We start from the raw sequence: 18,482 nt of genomic DNA on the forward strand, positions 1-18,482 counted from the left end.
AATGAGACCCAAATGCTCTTTAGGAAGTTCTAGACAACCGTAAAACAGCATTTCCTTTTGATTATACTTGCATTGATATGGGCCCTTTTTGTGCATTTGGTTTGAAAAGAAGCGTATGCTGAATTTCCGGAGTTTCGTTCGGACGGAAGTAGATGTTGCGCTCTCTTCAGCTCGTACGACAGATGATTAATCTTAAATTCGCTTAGTTCGTGAATACACTGAACGAAGGAAAACTATCACTGAGGTAGATCAATAGAAAGAAACTTAGATTAAAACAAAATTAGGTAACGACGAAGAACTTTGATTAAGTTTGATCAAGTTTGATTAAACACTGTATATTCCTTTTGTGAAATACCACTTTCAATGTATCAATGTGGATCCTTCCTATACACAATTAACATCTTGTAAGAGCTTCTGTTAATAAAATATATATAAAAAAATATAAAAAAAATAAAAGTTTGATTATACACCATAAAGCTTATAGTTATAGCAATTGGTCACATGGGGAACGTGAAACATACAAGAGAAACATTTCATACATTTAGAAAGGTACTTTGAACACAATGGTCAAAAATGAGTGTTCCTGGGTGTGTGTGTGAGGGTATGTGTGTAGCAGGGTCAGTCAGCGTTCGGCGGACGTGGTGAACTCTTGCTCACCAAAAAGTGGAAAACGTCTCGGTTACGTATGTAACCCTCGTTCCCTGAGTAGGGAACGGAGATGTTACATCGGATGACGACGAATGGGGTTTCGCTTAGAAAGCCTATCAACTTTGAGTATTACAAAACGAGCCAATGGCAAAGAAATGCCTTGGGTCTGCAGAATTTGCACAGCGTAACACCGCCCTACCTCGTGGGTATAAAAGGAGGACGCTGGCAACATGCAAATATGTTTCTTTGCTGAGGAGCCAATACTGAGCTCAGGCGATCCCCGGGGTACAGCGGAAAGTGGCAGGAAGACGTAACGTCTCCGTTCCCTACTCAGGGAACGAGGGTTACATACATAACCGAGACGTTCCCTTTCGTTGTCACTCCGAGTTACGTCGAATGACGACGAAGGGGGTTACCAGTCTAATCACTTCACCTTCTCGGCTGTCTTCCAGTGCCCTGCATAAATCTGAGATCCCTGTCGTGAGACTGGGGGGGTGGGGTGGGGGGGGCTTAGAGAATACACATATGACCAGGAGGGAAGCATATGGAAAAACACTGGGGTGTCCAGCCGCAGGTGGAATATTTCAACCCCAGGGGTGGCGAGGTGGCTTGCCAAGGGAAAGACACATGCTCAGAGAGGATTACAGTGGAAATACACATGTGGGGGTCGCTCAGGGGAGGGACCATGCACACGGGAGGCACCTAGCCGACGCGCAGGCAATAGACACTGGCGCCGACGTCAGTAGTGCTGGATGAACTCAGGGCTTTCGGGGAAGCTCACCTGAGGAGAATATCGCACGTATCCAGTCCGTGGAGTGGAATGGTAAGCAAGCAAAGACACCTGAGCAGGTCCAGTACTAGCTGGTTGAAGCGAGTACATGAGAGGACAGTGGCTCCACTCGGAGATTGTAGAATCTGGTGAATGTGTTCGGTGTCGCCCAGCCTGCAGCTCTACAGATGTCTGTTAGCGAGGCGCCATGCGCTAGATCCCAAGAGGACGCCACACTCTGGGTGGAGTGGGCAGTCACACCAAGGGGGCACGGTCGACCTTGCTGCTGGTATGCCAAAGCAATGGCGTCCACTATCCAGTGAGACAACCTTTGCTTTGAGAGAGCCTTTCCCTTCAGCTTCCCACCATAACAGACAAAGAGCTGGTCTGAGGTCCTGAAACACTGCGTCCTGTCTACATAGGCACGGAGAGTGCGTACTGGACAGAGCAGTGCCAAGGCTGGGTTTGCCTCCACCAGGGGCAGCGCTTGCAGGTTCACCACCTGGTCCCGGAAGGGAGTGGTAGGAACCTTGGGCACTTATCTGATCCGGGGTCTCAGGATCACGTGAGAGTAGGGCGGCTCGAATTCCAGGCACGCTTCGTCAACGGAGAATGCGTGCAGGTCCCCTACCCTCTTGATGGAGGCCAATGCAACCAGGAGCGCTGTCTTCATTGACAGGAACTTAAGCTCCACTGATTGCAAAGGCTCAAAGGGAGCACTCTGCAGGCCAGTTAAAATCACTGAGAGGTCCCAAGAGGGAACGAGAGGAAGGCGAGGAGGATTTGGTCTCCTCGCTCCTCTCAGGAACCTGACGATCAGGTTGTGCTTCCCCACAGACTTACCTTCGATGGGATCATGGTCAAAGGTCATCAAGGGATCATAAGTTTAAAAAAACTAAAAAAAAAACCTATGCAAACGAAATTTCGTTCTGTATACACTTGTTGTATTCTGAATGACAATAAAAGTCTGTCAAAGTCAAATTGTGCGGCAATAGCGGCAACATAGACTTTCAGGTTGGAGGGAGACAGCCTCTGCTCCAACCCTTCTTGAAGGAAGGAAAGCACGACACAGATCGAACATCTCCGGGGGTCTTCTCGGTGAGAAGAGCACCAGTTGACGAAGAGGTTCCACTTCAATGCATAGACGTGTCTCGTGGACGACGCTCTAGCGGAAGTGATGGTAGCCGCTGGTGGTAGGGTACTCAAACCTGCCTCGTCCCGTCCAGGAGCCACACGTGGAGGTTCCAAAGATCAGGACGAGGGTGCCATAGGGTGCCCCGTCCCTGAGAAAGGAGGGCCTTCCTCAGGGGAATCAGCCAAGGAGGGCTGTCGCGAGGAGTACAAGTTCGGAGAACCAGGTCTGGGTGGGCCAGTACGGCGCAACCAGAATGACCTGCTCCTTGTCCTCCCTGACCTTGCGCAGGGTCTGGGAAGAAGGCTCACTGGGGGAAACGCATATTTTTGGCCCCGCGGCCAGCTGTGCGCCAGTGCATCCATGCCAAGCGTGCCCTCGGTCAGGGTATAATACAACAACAACATGCCGGGAAGCTCCTTCCAGAGGCACTCCGGCTGTAGAAAAGTTTTGAAGGTCTGGCGGCAGGTTGAACTGTCTCAGGCAAGTCAGCAGTAACTGCGCGCGCTCGCTCGTAAGCTGCGCGGACATGGCGACCGAGTCGATGTCCATACCGACAAAAAAAGATCCTCTGCACGGGGCAAAGTTTGCTTTTTTCCCAGTTGACCTGAAGGCCCAGACGAGCTAGGTACCGGAGCACTAGGTCCCTGTGTTCGGAAACCTGGTCTCGAGAGTGAGCTAGGATCAGCCAGTCGTCGAGATAGTTCAGGATGCGAACCCTGTGTTCCCATAGGAGAACAAGTGCTGCCTCGACGACCTTCGTGAAGACGCAAGAAGACAGGGCTAGCCCGAATGGAAGAACCGCGTACTGATATGCCTGCCCCTAGAAAACAAACTTTAGGGACGGTCTGTGTCAAGGGAGAATGCAGACATGGAAGTAGGCGTCCTTCAGATCGATCGCTGCAAACCAATAATCCAGGGGCCGCACTCATTCAAAAATGCGTTTGGTGGTGAGCATCTTGAACGGCAGCCTGTGAAGGGAGCGGTTCAGAATGCGCAGGTCCAGGATTGGCCGTAACCCACCGGTTTTCTTCGGGACAATGAAGTACGGGCTGTAGAAGCCGGACCTCATTTCAGCTGGAGCGACAGTCTTGATCGCACCCTTCGCCAGTAGGGTAGCAACCTCTGCTCTCATGATAGGGGCATTGCCACCGACCAAAGTGGAGCGGACTCCCCTTAAGCGGGGAGGAGACCGCACGAACTGAATCGCGTAGCCGAGCCTGATCGTCCGAGCAACCCAGCAGGACAGGTTGGGAAGTTCTAGCCAGGCTCCCAATGACTGTACCAGCGGGGTCATACGAACCACAGACTTCCCATCGGTCGTGCAGTGAGGCGTAATGACTGGCCCAGACGTGGACGGCATAGCGGCCCGGTGTGGGGGCACAGTCATTGACCGCGCCGTGACAGGGGAGACCGGGAAAGGACAAACGTTCCACGGGGGTCTGCTCTGCCAGGGGGCTGACGACAGAGGACGATGAGAGCGGCACGGTCCGGAGACGGTGTGCACTGTCATCCGGCTCTGGGACAGAGGAGGAAGAGGGGTCCACGGCCCGGGAGCGGCATACCCTATTGTCCTCGAACTCTGTGTGCTCAGAGATGGAAATGTTACTTCTGTCTTTAACCACATTAGGTTGCTTCCCACCCAGGGGTGAGCAGCGGGGAGCGGAGAACAAAAGATTCTCCCCCGGCCCTCCACCGGGGGAAGGAGTGGTCCTGCTACCACCTCCTGAGAAGTAACATTCATCATCCCTGAGCAGCCCGTCTCAGGAGCGTCGCTTGGCCCGGCGTTTAGCAGGGGAGGGCTGGAGAGGGCTGGGGCGCCTTCTTACGGCTTCCTCCGCGACCATCACCAGCCACAGGGAGCGCGCGGTCACCTTCGTCGCCCGGAGAGCGGGGTCGGTGGTCATCGAAGAGCCCTGGGTCTGTCCTACCCTCGTGCATGTCCCTTAGAATCTGGGCCTGGTAGACCTGCAGAGTGGCCATGGCATGCAGAGAGGCAGCCGCCTGTCCCGCTGCCCTGCAGGACTTCGCCACTAACGTAGACGAAAACCTACAGGCTTTGGATGGGTGCTTAGGCTCGCAGAGAAAAGAAGCACTCTGAGGACACAGTTGCATCGCAACAGAGCGTTCAACCTGGGGGAGCCCAGTGTACCCACAGGCAGCTGCCCCATCGAGGGGAGGAAAGGCGATGAAACCAACGAGCGGTCGCGAGAAGACATGGGAGTCTTTCAGGACTTCGAGAATTCATCATGCACGTCCGAGAAGAAATGTATTGGGGCAGGCTGCGGACGGGCATCGCATCTTCCTCTGGACCGCCAATGGAACCCCGCAGGGCACCCGAAGATGGTCCCGCGGCAATCCCCTGAACACTCGCGGGTTGCAACACTGAAGAAGGTGCTGTGGGCCACGGACAGATAGATGGCGCTTTGTTCCACACAGTCACCCTCAGATCACCCTGGCCACCAGCCGAAGTAGAACCTCTCGTGGAGGCGCTAGATTGGGGTGTGGATGAGGGGGCTCTCACTCTTGCGAGGTCATTGAGTCTCGATCGTAGTGTTGCGATGGTGATGTTCCCACAGAGAGAACATGAGTCATTCACGAGCGCTGCTCTAGCGTGATCAATGCCCGCACACACCAGACAGCGCTCGTGCCCATCAGAGTCAGACACAAGTCGACCGCAACCAGAAGTGCACGGGCGAGGCATCTTTAAAAAGACGTGCCGCGTGTAAGCTCTTTCGTGAGAGAAAAACTTGAGTGCTGAAGCGCCCTGCGGAGAAACACACTCACTGGCAAACTAGGTACAGATAAGCAGGAAGTGTGCACTCGCCGGGAGATCGCCATCACACCAACACTGGAGAGTTTGCTCGTCTCGTAAGAAGCTGACAAAATCAGAGATGGCTAAAGGAGTGAAGAATAAAACTTGGCTCCGAATGGAGCCAGGGCGGTGTTACGCTATGCAAATTCCGCAGACCCATGGCATTTCCTTGCCATTGGCTCGTTTTGTAATACTCGAAGTTGATAGGCTTTCTAAGCGAAACCCCATTCGTCGTCATCCGACGTAACTCGGAGTGACAATGAAAGGGAACCAGAGCACCTGCTATGGCAGAAGCTTACACATTGTACACCACGTCAGACATGATGCATTATTTTATACACATTTGTTGTTATACACAATTGGTTTAAACACATCACAACATGTTCTGTTTGAGTATGTTTCTAACAAATAGTTCAAAGACTTTACAACATGTTCTGTTTGAATATGTTTCTAATATGCTTAGCTTGACTTTCTGTTTGAGTATGTTTCTACCTTATAGTTCAAATACTTTACAACATGTTCTGTTTGATTATGTTTCTACCATATAGTTCAAAGACTTTACAACATGTTCTGTTTGAATATGTTTCTAATATGCTTAGCTTGAACATGTAAAATAAATAGAGCCAGTGACTGTTACAATGTGCTTTGGTTTATGTTTCTTTGCAGCTTCAAGTGCACCATCAAGTCCTAACACCACTGCTTTACCATCCATCAGTGAGTTTTTGTTTGATTTGTCACAGATGAATAAAATAGTTCCCTTTCAGGAACGTCGAGCTGTGTGAAACGCTGCGGGAACGACTCTTGCGTTGTGCGTCATGAAGCACGTATGGAATCAGCCCAATGGCGAGACGGAACGTCACGAGTGACGTCATCGACCAGGAAACTTTAAAGCACACCCCTGAACACAATGGCGACAGCTTCTGTTGTCTTCAGCAAGCGCTCTGTGTGTGAATCTGTCCCTGTGTTTTTGTCTGTTCTTAGTGATTGCTAGACAGGAGTTTTTCACTTAAAAAACTATATATATATATTCACATATATCAGTATGACGAGCGAGCAGCAATACAGAAAGTGTGTTCCCCCCTGTACTCGTTTTCTCACGGGTGGGGATACACACGATCTGTGTGTTGTTTGTTTGGGAGTGCAGCATGCCCAGTCAGCTCTCGAGGGGGCTGATTGTGAGCATTGCGAGCGTTTTCCATTAAGAACGCTCCGCTCCCGCCGATCACTCTTCGAGGAGAGTGGTTCGGTTCGCGCTCCCCACGGCTCGGGTCCCGCTTCTGTCGAGGCAGAGCGGCGGCGCCTGTCGTGGGGATCGCAAATGGATCTGTCAGCGGTGTTTGAGACGGGCTCTGCCTTATCTCAGCCTTTACCTGCCAGTTCCAGTGCCTCAGTTCCGGGTGTGGAAGCACGCATTGCGGTTTCTTCCCCCCAGGCTGAGGCACCAATACTGCAGCTATCCAGTTCTGAGGAGCTGGATGTTGTCAGTATTGAGACAGGGGATGTTGAGGACTCGTCACCTCATTCCCCTGAACATGAGGAGCTTATGGAGGTGCTCACTCGTGCTGTGTCAAAACTAAGCATTGGCCAGCTGTTAGGCAGGAATATGTTTCTAAAAGCAAACTTGACGAACGATTTTTGCCTTCCCGCGTTCAGCCTCCACGGCGGTGCCTTCCGTTTCTTCCCGATCTCCACACCGAGGTGTCGAGGTCGTGGAAGAGACCCGCCTGTTATCGAGTGTTTAGCCCCCAGACTTCCACATATTCTAATATATCGGGGGCTAAGTTATATGGTTATGGGGCGATGCCCAAGGCGGAGGAGACTCTAGCTAGCCATCTTTCTGCTGAGTCTTCCTCGTCTCTTAAGAAACCAGCTTTACCCACCAAGCCTCTCTGAAATACTTCGGCTCTGGTGGGTTAGGCTTATTCGGCGGCTGGTCAGGCTTCGGCGTGTCTGCACACGATGTCAATATTGCAGGCATACCAAGCCGATCTTTTAAAAGATATGAGTGAGAGTGAGGAGGTCAGCACTGACGTGGTTCGAGAACTGCGTCAGGCTGCAGATTTATCTCTGCGTGCCACCAGGGAATCGGCTAAACTAATGGGCCGTTCTATGGGAGCCCTGGTGGCCGCAGAGAGACACTTGTGGCTTAATCTGTCTGATATGAAGGATAAAGAGAAAGCTTTTCTTTTGGATGCTCCACTTTCTCCATCTGGTTTATTCGGTGACGCGGTAAACACGGTCATAGATAAATTTCAGGAAGAAAAGAAACAAGCTGCAGCTTTTCAAAAATTCCTCCCACTTAAAGTTCATGTCCCAGGGTCTGCTGGGCGAGGGCAGACCAGGCCGTCGACTAACTCCTCACATAGGGCGCAACAAAGGCAGAGTGTCGCGTCTCGTGGCCCCCCTTCTAAACAGTGGGAACAGACGCGACAGTCTCAGGCGAATCCTTCTAGTGGTAAGACTGATCTGAGGACAGTCATTATGGCTAGGAAGGCTTCGTCTAAGAAGTCCTGACGCCACTGGTGTCAGGATGCTGAGGGTGGTCCCCACCGTGAGAGGGAGGTGTTCACCGCTTCAGACGGTGCCCGTTCTCTCACGGTGCCCTCAGGGGTCCCTTCTGCCAACCCCGCCTTCGTGTCGGGGCGCAGACGGGCCCAGCGAGCGCTTTCCCGAGGGACGCTCGCCCCCTCTGAGGAGGGGTTTAGAGCAGTCAGACCAGTCGTCCCCTGCCGGTGCGCCGTTACAGGGCGCTGTGTCTGCTGCTCAAAATATTCCAGAGACCAGCCTCGAGAGGCTGGTACCCTTAGTAGATTTTCTGGCAGAGAGGAAAAGTCTTCCAAAAATATCTCAGTGGGTTCTGCATTCGATAGAAAGGGGTTATGCCATTCAGTTCAGATCTCCTCCTCCTCGATTCAACGGGGTCCTGCTCACCGTGGTGGGCTCCGAGCAGGCTCTGGTAATGGAACAAGAGGTGAAAACGCTCCTTCAAAAGGAGGCTATAGAACGGGTTCCTCCTCCCAGCGAGGAGTCAAACTGGTCCGAGGACTGGTTTGTCACGATAGATCTGAAGGACGCATACTTCCACATCTCCATCCTTCCGCAACACAGGAAGTTCCTGAGGTTCGCTTTCGGGGGCGAAGCGTACCAATATCGTGTTCTTCCGTTTGGCCTAGCTTTATCTCCCCGCACGTTCACGAAGTGCATGGACGCAGCGCTAGTCCCGCTGCGGCTCCAGGGCATTCGTATACTGAACTACATAGACGATTGGTTGATTCTCACTCAATCGCAGCAGCAAGCGGCTCGGCATCGAGATGTCGTCCTCGCACACATCAAAAAAAAAAAAATTGGGGTTGAGGCTGAATGCCAAAAAGAGTGTTCTATCTCCATCACAGATAACATCTTTTCTGGGGGTACTATGGGATTCTGTGGCAATGCGGGCTCGCCTGTCGCCTGCCCGCATCGCTTCGATTCTCTCAGCTGTAAAAAGAGTAAAGCTAGGCCAGTTGCTCACTGTAAAGCAGTTTCAGAGACTGCTGGGTCTGATGGCAGCAGCGTCCAGTGTTATACCCTGCGGCCTGCTGTACATGAGACCATTACAGTGGTGGCTCAGGACCAAGGGGTTCTCCCCGAGTGGAAACCCCCTCCGCGTGATCAAAGTTACACGGAGTTGTCTCCGTGCTCTGGTCATGTGCAGGGATCCTTGGTTTCTGTCCCAGGGACCTGTGTTGGGAGCTCTTTGTCGTCGTGTAACGCTAACGACAGATGATTCCCTCACAGGCTGGGGGGCGATCATGAGTGGTCGCCCAGCCCAGGGTCTGTGGCAGGACCATCATCGATTTTGGCATATAAATTGTCTAGAGATGTTGGCAGTGTTTCAGGCTCTGAAGCACTTCCTGCCAGACCTGAGAGGTCATCATGTTCTTGTCCGGTCCGACAACACATCGGTGGTCTCTTACATAAACCATCAGGGGGGTCTGCGCTCTCGCCCGTTATACAATCTGGCTCGCCGGATCCTTCTATGGTCCCAGGGGAAGCTTCTCTCATTGAGGGCGATTTATCTCCCGGGGTATTTAAATCGGGGAGCGGACATCCTGTCGAGGCAGGGGCCGAGGCCCGGGGAATGGAGACTCCACCCCGAGGTGGTGGAGCTCCTTTGGATGCAGTATGGTCGTGCCGAGGTAGACCTATTTGGGTCCAGGGAGACATCACACTGTCCACTGTGGTTTTCTCTCAGTCATCTAGCCCCGCTGGGGTTGGACGCTATGGTGCAGGCGTGGCCGAGGTCACGCCTGTATGCCTTTCCCCCGATTGCTCTGCTCCCAGGAGTTCTGGAGAGGGTTCGCCTGGACGGGGTCAGTCTATTATTGGAAGCCCCGTTTTGGCCGGCCTGAGAATGGTTCACGGACCTAGTGTCTCTTCTAGACGGCTCTCCTCTGGAGATTCCGATCAGGAGGGACCTTCTCTCTCAGGCGAGCAGGTTGATACTTCACCCCCGCCCAGAGTTGTGGAAGCTATGGGCTTGGCCTTTGAGGGGGCCCAACTCGTAGGGGCTAGTCTCTCAACCGAGGTTGTTGAGACCGTCCTTCATTCCAGAGCTCCTTCCACGAGGAGGTTATATGCCTTGAAGTGGAGGCTCTTCACTTCTTGGTGTGGAGAACACCTGTTGGACCCAGTTAACTGCCCAGCGGGTGCAGTGCTGGAGTTCCTGCAGGAGCGTTTCTCCTCAGGGCTATCCCCCTCCACACTAAAGATGTATGTGGCGGCACTTGCTGCTTACCATGTCCCTTTCAGTGGAGTCTCTCTGGGGAGACACCCATTTATAACTCGCTTTCTGCATGGTACTTTGAGGCTGAGGCCTGTAGTCCGCACGAGGGTGCCAGCATGGGACTTAGCTATCGCCCTATAAGGTCTTTCCCTAGCTCCCTTTGAGCCTATTGAAAAAGTTGCTGATAAGTTTATTACTTTGAAGACTATTTTTCTCCTTGCCATTTCTTCTCTTAAGAGAATCGGAGATATTCAGGCTCTCTCGGTTGCTCCTTCGTGTTTGGAGTTTTCACCTGGGATGGTGAAGGTTTTTTCTCCACCCCAGGCCAGGTTATGTCCCTAAGGTTCCTACCAATGTGGCCAGACCTATAGTTCTTCAGGCCTTCTGTCCTCCTCCTTTTACATCATCTGATCAGGAAAAACTTAATCTGCTCTGCCCTGTTCGGGCTTTAGATGCTTACGTCCACAGAGCTGCCCTGTGGAGAAAATCAGAACAGCTGTTCGTTTGTTTTGGACCACCTAAGAAGGGGTCCCCAGTGTCTAAGCAGAGGGTGAGCAGGTGGGTGGTTGAGGCCATCTCACTTGCCTATGAGTCGGTTGGTCAGCCTTCACCTTTGGCTGTCCGAGCTCACTCTACCAGGAGTATGGCGGCTTCCAAAGCCTTATTGTCAGGAGTCTCCCTCCAGGACGTTTGTGATGCGGCAGGCTGGTCCTCACCGCATACTTTCGTCAGGTTTTATGACCTAGACCTCAGCTCCACCCCTGGGGCGCAGGTGCTTTCGGCTGAATTTAATCTTTGATTCACACAGTCGGTCACTTGCTCTTATGGCGACGTGGGTATTAGTGTTCCCGCAGCGTTTCACGCAGCTCGACGTTCCTGGAAGGGAACGTCCCGGGTTACGTACGTAACCCTAGTTCCCTGAAGGAACGAGACGCTGCGTGTCGTTGCCATACTCCCGGCATTCCCTTGATCGACTTGCTTCAGACTTTTTCCAGAAGCTGTCGCCATTGTGTTCAGGGGTGTGCTTTATAGTTTCCTGGTCGATGACGTCACTCGTGACGTTCCGTCTCGCCATTGGGCTGATTCCATACGTGCTTCATGACGCACAACGCAAGAGGCGTTCCCGCAGCGTTTCACGCAGCGTCTCGTTCCTTCAGGGAACTAGGGTTACATACGTAACCCGGGACGTTTTCTTTCCGCTGATGGAGTCAGATTTTTTTAAATGATGGCTTACCCACATTGGTTATTTTATTGAGAAATAACTTAACATGTACATGTATGTTTTTGTATTTGGAAGCAGAGATTATCACATCAGAGATTTTATCGCATAAAATCGAGGAACATATTTAACAAGTAACAAGTTACTAATGTAACTGCTAGCAGAAAGCCACAGAAGGACCACTTTTCTAAATATTGCTCAGACATCTTATAAATAGTTCAAAGACATGGATATAGAAACAGATCTTCAATCTTCATGTGTTTCTACTATGCTCTTCTTGAAAATTTTCAGTAACTGAAGTCGATGATAACAAGACTGTAGATCTGTCTAATGCAGCTCCAAGAGCAGCAACAGCTTGTGATTATTCAGAAAATAATGAGTTTGCCATACAGTCTGCAAAAGATGAATTAACAACTCCGATTTTTTTCCAGTTTGGTTTTATTTATAAAAAATGTTGCCCAAATTCATGATTCATCAGTAACTGTGTCATCTATTTGATCATTTTCACCAGACCTTCTTTAAGATGTGTATCCATGCTAGTTAAGCTAGACAGTTCCCTTTCAAGGGAACTCGAGCTACGTTGAGACGCGGTGGGAACGCTCTGCATGATTGCGTTGTGAAGCACGTGTATAATCAGTCCAATGGAAGAGCGAGACGTCATAGGCGGGTGACGTCATAGAGCAGGAAGCTATAAAGCACACCAGAAAACAGACCGCGACAGCTTCTGTGCCTTCAGCAAGCGATCTGTGTATTCTGTCCTTGTCATATTTATTGTTGTCTGTCAAGTTGCAATATATATATATATATTATAGCAAAAGAGAGCAAGCAGCTTTGTGTTGTTCCCTCCCCACTTTATATCACGGGTGGGGACACACAGATCAGCTTTTTGTTACTATTTGGGAGTGGAGCATGCCACAGTCAGTTCTCGAGTGGGCTGACTGTGAGCATTGCGAGAAGCTGTCCGTGAGGACGCTCCACTCCCGCCGGGTGTTCTTCGAGGAGGACGGTTCGGTTCGCGCTCCCCGCGCAGGTCCCGCAGTTGCTGAGTCACGGCGGCGACTCGCATTTTGGGACGGATCTGACAGCGGGGGTTGGGACGTGCTCCGCCCTATCTCAGCTTTCACCTGTCAGATCCAGTGCTGGCGATTTCCAGTTCAGAGGAATTGGTATCGTTAGTGTTTTGTTTAGAAAAAAGAGAACAAAACAAATAAAGATATTAAGAATAAGGCAGATGTTTGAGTTTTCAACAAATAAATAAATAAGTCAGCTCATAACTCTGTTGAATAAAGAGGAGCTTTACAAGGAGGTTTATCTAGTGATGTTGCTAGTTAAATATTTACTGGCCAGCTGAACATCATGAGAGTGAAAATAAAACAGAGTTTATTAGATGAAATATATCTAAAAACAGAATCTCAGCCTCCTCGTCAGGGACTGCTGTTTTTCCCTATCTCCACACTGAGGTGTTGAGATCGTGGAACAAGCCGGTTTCTATTTTATGTGTTTAATGCCCAAACGTCAAACTATAGTAACACTTTGGGTATTAAGTATCATGGTATGACAGTGCCTCGGCTTAAAGAGACGCTTGCGAGCTTTCTCTCTTTCGAGTCAGCGTCATCGTTTTTAACCCCGACGTTACCCACCAGCCATCTTAAATAAATACATTTTATTAGGCAGCGCTGGTGGGTAAAGTATAAGGACAAGGATGAATGTGAGGATGTCAGCACTGACGCTATTCGAGAATTGCGTCTTGCAAAAACAGATAAACTATACTGGGGAGGGACTGTTTCGAGAAATCGTTTCTCCTCTGCGTCCTCTGGGGTCGACTCTCTGAGGAGGGTCGCAGCACGGCCAGTTCGGTTGTTTTCCTGCTGGTGGCCACAGAGTGATATATTTATATATATATATATATATATATATATATATATATATATATATATATATATATATATATATATATATATTTTTTCTGATTCAAAAATAAAGAAAATAAGATCATTTATGTATTTTCTTCTGGACGCTCCGCTTTCAAAAAAACTAAGAAATAATCCATTCAGCAGCGTTCCCGAGGTTTTTTCCTCACCAAACTAATGTTCCCAAGACTGCTGGGTGGGAGCAGTCTCGGTCTACTAAGCTCCTCACAGCACAGAGTGCAAAACGAGCATCACCATTTGGGCTCCTCCACAATCGAGGGGGACCTGGGTGGCGGTAGTAGTCTAGCTAGTTAGAGATATGCAAGATATGAGGACTATTTTATCTCTAAAATAGCTTGGACAAAGAGGAAGCCCTGACGCAGAGGCTATCAGGCTTCTAAGGGTGGTCAAAGGATACCAGTATCGGGTTCTTCCATTCGGCCTAGGTTATCACCCCGCACCTGTACAATATGCGTGGATGCAGCTCTGGCTCCTCTGAGATTCCAGGGCATTCGCGTATTAAATTATATCTACGATTGGTTGATTTTAGCTCAGTCAGAGCTTTTGGCAGTTCAACATCGAGATGTCGTTCTGTCCCACATAAGGAGGTTGGGGTTGCGGCTCAACACCTAAAAGTGTACTCCTCCCAGCTCAGAGGACCACTTTTCTAGGTGTAATTTGGGATTCGACAACATGCAAGCACGTCTGTCTCCTGCACGTATTCCTGCAGTGGTGGTTCGGGACCAAGGGGTTTTCTCCGAGGGGAAATCCGTTTTCGCATGATCAAGGTCACGCGGCTATGCCTTCGTGCCTCGGTCATGTGGAAGAAACCTTGGTTCCTTGCCTAAGGCCCAGTGCTGGGGGCTTCTTGTCGACGCGTCACGCTATCGACGGATGCTTCCCTGACAGGATGGGGGGCGGTCATGAGTGGCCGCTCGGTGAAAGGTCTTTGGTTGGGGCTCATGGCAGTTGCGTCCAACGTAGTTACTTTTGGCCTTCTGTACATGAGACCCCTGCAGTAGTGGCTCAGGACCAAGGGGTTTTCTCCGAGGGGAAATACGTTTTCGCATGATCAAGGTCACGTGGCTATGCCTTCGTGGCTCGGTCATGTGGAAGAACCTTGGTTTCTCGCCCAGGCCCAGTGTTGGGGGCTTCTTGTCGACGCATAATGCTTTCGACGGATGCTTCCCTCACAAGTCGGGGGCAATCATGAGTGGTCGCTAGGCGAAGGGTCCGGACAACACACTGATGGTCTCGTATATCAGAGCAGATATCCTGTTGAGGCACGGGCTGTGGCCCGGGGAATTGAGACTTCACCCCGAGGTGGTGGAGCTTCTTAGGGAGAACTTCGGTCAACTCAAGTCGACCTTTCGCATCGTTTGTACAATGCATTGCCCTTTGTGGTTCTCCCTCACGCATCCAGCTCCGCTTGGACTGGACGTGATGTATTAGGTGTGGTTGACGCTACACCTGTACGCATTCCCAATATCTTTGCTCTGGGAGCTCTGGAGTTATGGATACTGTGGGCTCGGCCTCTGAGGGGGCCCAGCTCATAGATTCAGGTCTCTTGACCGAGGTCGTGGAGACCGTACTCCAGTCCAGAGCTCCCTCCACGAGAAGACTAAATATGCATTGACATGGAAACTGTTCTCTGCCTGGTGCAGAGAACGCCTTCTCAATCTTGTTTCTGCCCTGTTGGTACAGTACTTGATTTCTGTAATGAATGTTTCTTTGCTGGGTTATCTCTGAGGAGAGATCCTTAATTTCGTCTTCTCCGTGGTACATGAGGCTGAGGCCTGCACATTCTTGGATTTGCACCTGGTTTGGTGGTAGTATTTCTTCACCCCAGGTCGGGTTGTATTTTCTTAGTTCCCTACTAAATGTGCGGGTCATTTGTGCTCCAGGCCTTCTGTCCTCCACCTTTAATACCCCAGATCAGGAAAAACTTAATCTGTTATGCCCTTTCCGGGCTTTGGATGCGTATGTCCACAGAGCTGCTCAGTGGCGTATATCGGAACAATTATTTGTCTGCTTCGGGTAACTTAAGATAGGTTGCCCTGCATCTAAACAGATAATGAGCAAGTGGGCAAGGACTTCACCCAGAACGGGCATTTCTCATTATGGCGTAGTGGGTATAGGGTTCCCACCGCGTCTCAACGCAGCTCGAGTTCCCTTGAAAGGGAAAGTCTCAGGTTACTTATGTAACCCTGGTTCCCTGAGAGGGAACGAGACGCTGCGTTCTCCTGCCATAGTTCCTGCATGCCCTGATCGACTTGCTTCAGGCTTTTTCAGAAGCTGTCGTGGTCTGTTTTCTGGTGTGCTTTATAGCTTCCTGGTCTATGACGTCACCCGCCTATGACGTCTCGCTCTTCCATTGGACTGATTATACACGTGCTGCACGACGCAATCACGCAGAGCGTTCCCACCGCTTCTCAACGCAGCGTCTCGTTCCCTCTCAGGGAACCAGGGTTACATACGTAACCTGAGACGTTTTGAAACGTCCTAATTGCATTCATTGTTTAAATATCTAGTTAACTTGCTTAATTCCATCAACAAAACCCTTAATATCTTTAAAGAGTGACGGACTTTGACAAATCCAGCGATTCGTTTTTCCTCGAATGGATGCATAATATCAGTCTGTTACCTTGTACGTAAAAACTGTGTGCCCTTACTGCCAGAAGTTGTTTAAAGTCAACCAATTAGATTTTGTGAATTTGGTGTGTGCAGAATACATCAGAGGGTGGTTTGTTGGCATGTCATGTGAGGCTCAAACTAGGTGTGTGTGTGTGTGTGTGTGTGTGTGTGTGTGTGTGTGTGTGTGTGTGTGTGTGTGTGTGTGTGTGTGTATGTGTGTGTGTGTGTGTGTGTGTGTGTGTGTGTGTGTGTGTGTGTGTGTGTGTGTGTGTGTGTGTGTGTGTGTGTGTGTGTGTGTGTGTGTGTGTGTGTAGCTTATTCAAACACAGACTTTACAAATAGTGGAAAACCAGAGAAAGGACATGCAGCATCTGTCACCAACCATTATGTTCAGTTTAGTTTAGTTCATTTAGTTTGCATTTCTTCAGTTTGTGTCTCCCTTTGTTCTATTTTCCCGCTACAATTTGTCACCATTGACTCTAACACCATTCATCACAACTGTTCGTCTTTTAGTTAGTTATCACCGTGTATTTAAGTTCCTCTCTTAGTCCTGTTCATTGTCTGTTGTTGTTTGTTTTTGACACTCTGTTTTGCATGTTGGCTCTCTTGTTGGTACTTGTTTAAAAAACCTTGGATTATTATATTCATCTTCTGTGGATATCAGTGTTACAGAATCATACATGCATATAATCTAAGTTCCCCTTCAGGGACTACCGCTGCGTGAAATCGCAGTGGGAACGCCCTCAGCGTGACGCGTCTGAAGCATGAATGAAATCAGTCAATGGAGAGAATGAGCGTACGGCGAGTGACGTCATCGACCAGGAAGCTATAAATATCCCCTGAGTACACAATACGCCAGCTTTTAGTTACTTCAGCAGCTCTGTGTGTGTCTGAATCTGTCGATTGTGTTTGTCTGTTTTGTCAGGAGTTTTCACTATATATATTTTATATAAAAAAACCAATATGAGCGAGCAGTATAAGAAGTGTTTTCCCCCCTGTACTCGGTACATCACGGGTGGGGATTCACACGAGCTAAGTGTGGCTTGTTTGGGAGTGCAGCAATGCCCAGTCGGCTCTCGAGGGAGTCGATTGTCAGCATTGCGAGCGTTTTCCCTTGAGAACTCTGCGCTCGCGGCGATCACTCTTCGAGGAGAGTGATTTGCTGCGAGCTCCCCGAGGCTTGGGTCCCGCTTCTGTTGAGGCAGAGCGGCGGCGCTTGTCTTGGGGCTCGCAGAGAGATCTCGCTGGCGACGTTGAGACGGGCTCCGCCCTATCTCAGCTATCTCCGACGAGATCTAGTGCCTCTCACCCGGCTCTGGAAGCACGCGCTGCGGCGGTTACTTCTGTCCGGGTGGAGGCACATGATGATGTTGAATTGAGATTTTCCAGTTCTGAGGAGCTGGATGTCGAAAGTTTTGCATCAGAGAAAACTAGTTTATCACATTATACTGCAAATGAAGAAGGTTTGATGGATGTATTATCTCGGGCTGTTGAAAAGCTAAAAAAATAAAAATAAAAAAATAACAGTATCGAGTGGCCAGCTGATAGACAGGTTTCTAGAATTAAAAGCAATCTAGATGATAGATTTCTGTCTGCACGACCTCAACCTTCTAGCCGGTGCTTACCGTTCTTCCCAGATCTTCATGCTGTGGTTTCAAAGACCTGGGTTAGACCGGTTTCAAGCAGAATTTACACAAATCAGTCCAATGATTATGGTAACATTGTTGGTGCTAAATCTGCTGGTTATGTGACGATACTGTAGGCGGAGGAGACGCGAGCTATCTCTCTCCTGCTTCATCGTCTTCACTTAAAGCACCGGCTCTTCCACCAAAAAATAAATAAATAAATAAATATATATACCTCTGTGCTGGTGGGGAAGGCTTACTCGGTGGCTCGGCAGGCGGCTGCATGTTTGCATACGATAACTTTTATGCAGGCTTTTCAGGCCGACCTGCTCAAAGGAAATCTGAGGGGGGTCCCCGCCGAGAGAGACTTGCGTTCACCTCCCTTAAGGGTGCCCTGTCTCTCCCGGCGCCCTCAGGGGCCCGTCCTACTAACCCTGCCGAAACAGGGCGTAGAAGGGTCTGGCGAGTGCTTTCCCGAGGGACGCTCGCCGCCTCTAAGGAGGGTTCTAGTGTGTTCAGACCAGTCGTTCCCTGCCGGTGCGCCGTTACAGGGCACTGTGTCTGTCACGCAGAATGTTCAACCAGAGCAAAGTCTTTCGTCGAGTTCGTCTTCCAAAAGAGCACAGCAGAAGCGGAGTGTCACGTCTCGTGCCCCCCTGCAGAGAAACTGGAGGGACGAGGCGGGGCGCTCTCCGGCGCGGCCTTCTCGGGGCAGGACTGATCTGAGGACAGTCATTGTCGCCAGAAAGGCCGCGTCGAAAAAGTCCTGACGGGCTGAACGTCAGGACTCTGAGGGTGGTCCCCATCGGGAAAAACTTGAGTTCACCGCACAAAAACACGGTGCCCTGTCTTTCTCGATGCCCTCAGGGGTCTGTTCTACTAACCCTGCCTATACAGGGCGTAGAGAGACTCGGCGAGCGATTTCCCGAGGGACGCTCGCCCCCTCCAAGGAGGGTTGTGGAGTG

General features: G+C 50.3%; 1 long non-coding RNA gene across 1 annotated transcript in view; it reads left to right on the forward strand.

Moving 5' to 3' along the window:
* Nucleotides 1-11,856, forward strand: part of LOC143737770 (uncharacterized) — a 90,706-nt gene extending 78,850 nt beyond the window's left edge. Inside the window, exons 2-3 of the long non-coding RNA XR_013203709.1 lie at nucleotides 6,031-6,078; nucleotides 11,640-11,856. This is a non-coding gene — a long non-coding RNA (uncharacterized LOC143737770). The remainder of the gene's footprint in view (nucleotides 1-6,030; nucleotides 6,079-11,639) is intronic.
* Nucleotides 11,857-18,482: the final 6,626 nt, after the last annotated feature.

Source organism: Siphateles boraxobius, unplaced genomic scaffold (assembly GCF_051911475.1).
Source record: "Siphateles boraxobius isolate OS27281-9 unplaced genomic scaffold, OSU_SipBor_1 130, whole genome shotgun sequence".
Taxonomy (NCBI): Eukaryota; Metazoa; Chordata; class Actinopteri; order Cypriniformes; family Leuciscidae; genus Siphateles; species Siphateles boraxobius.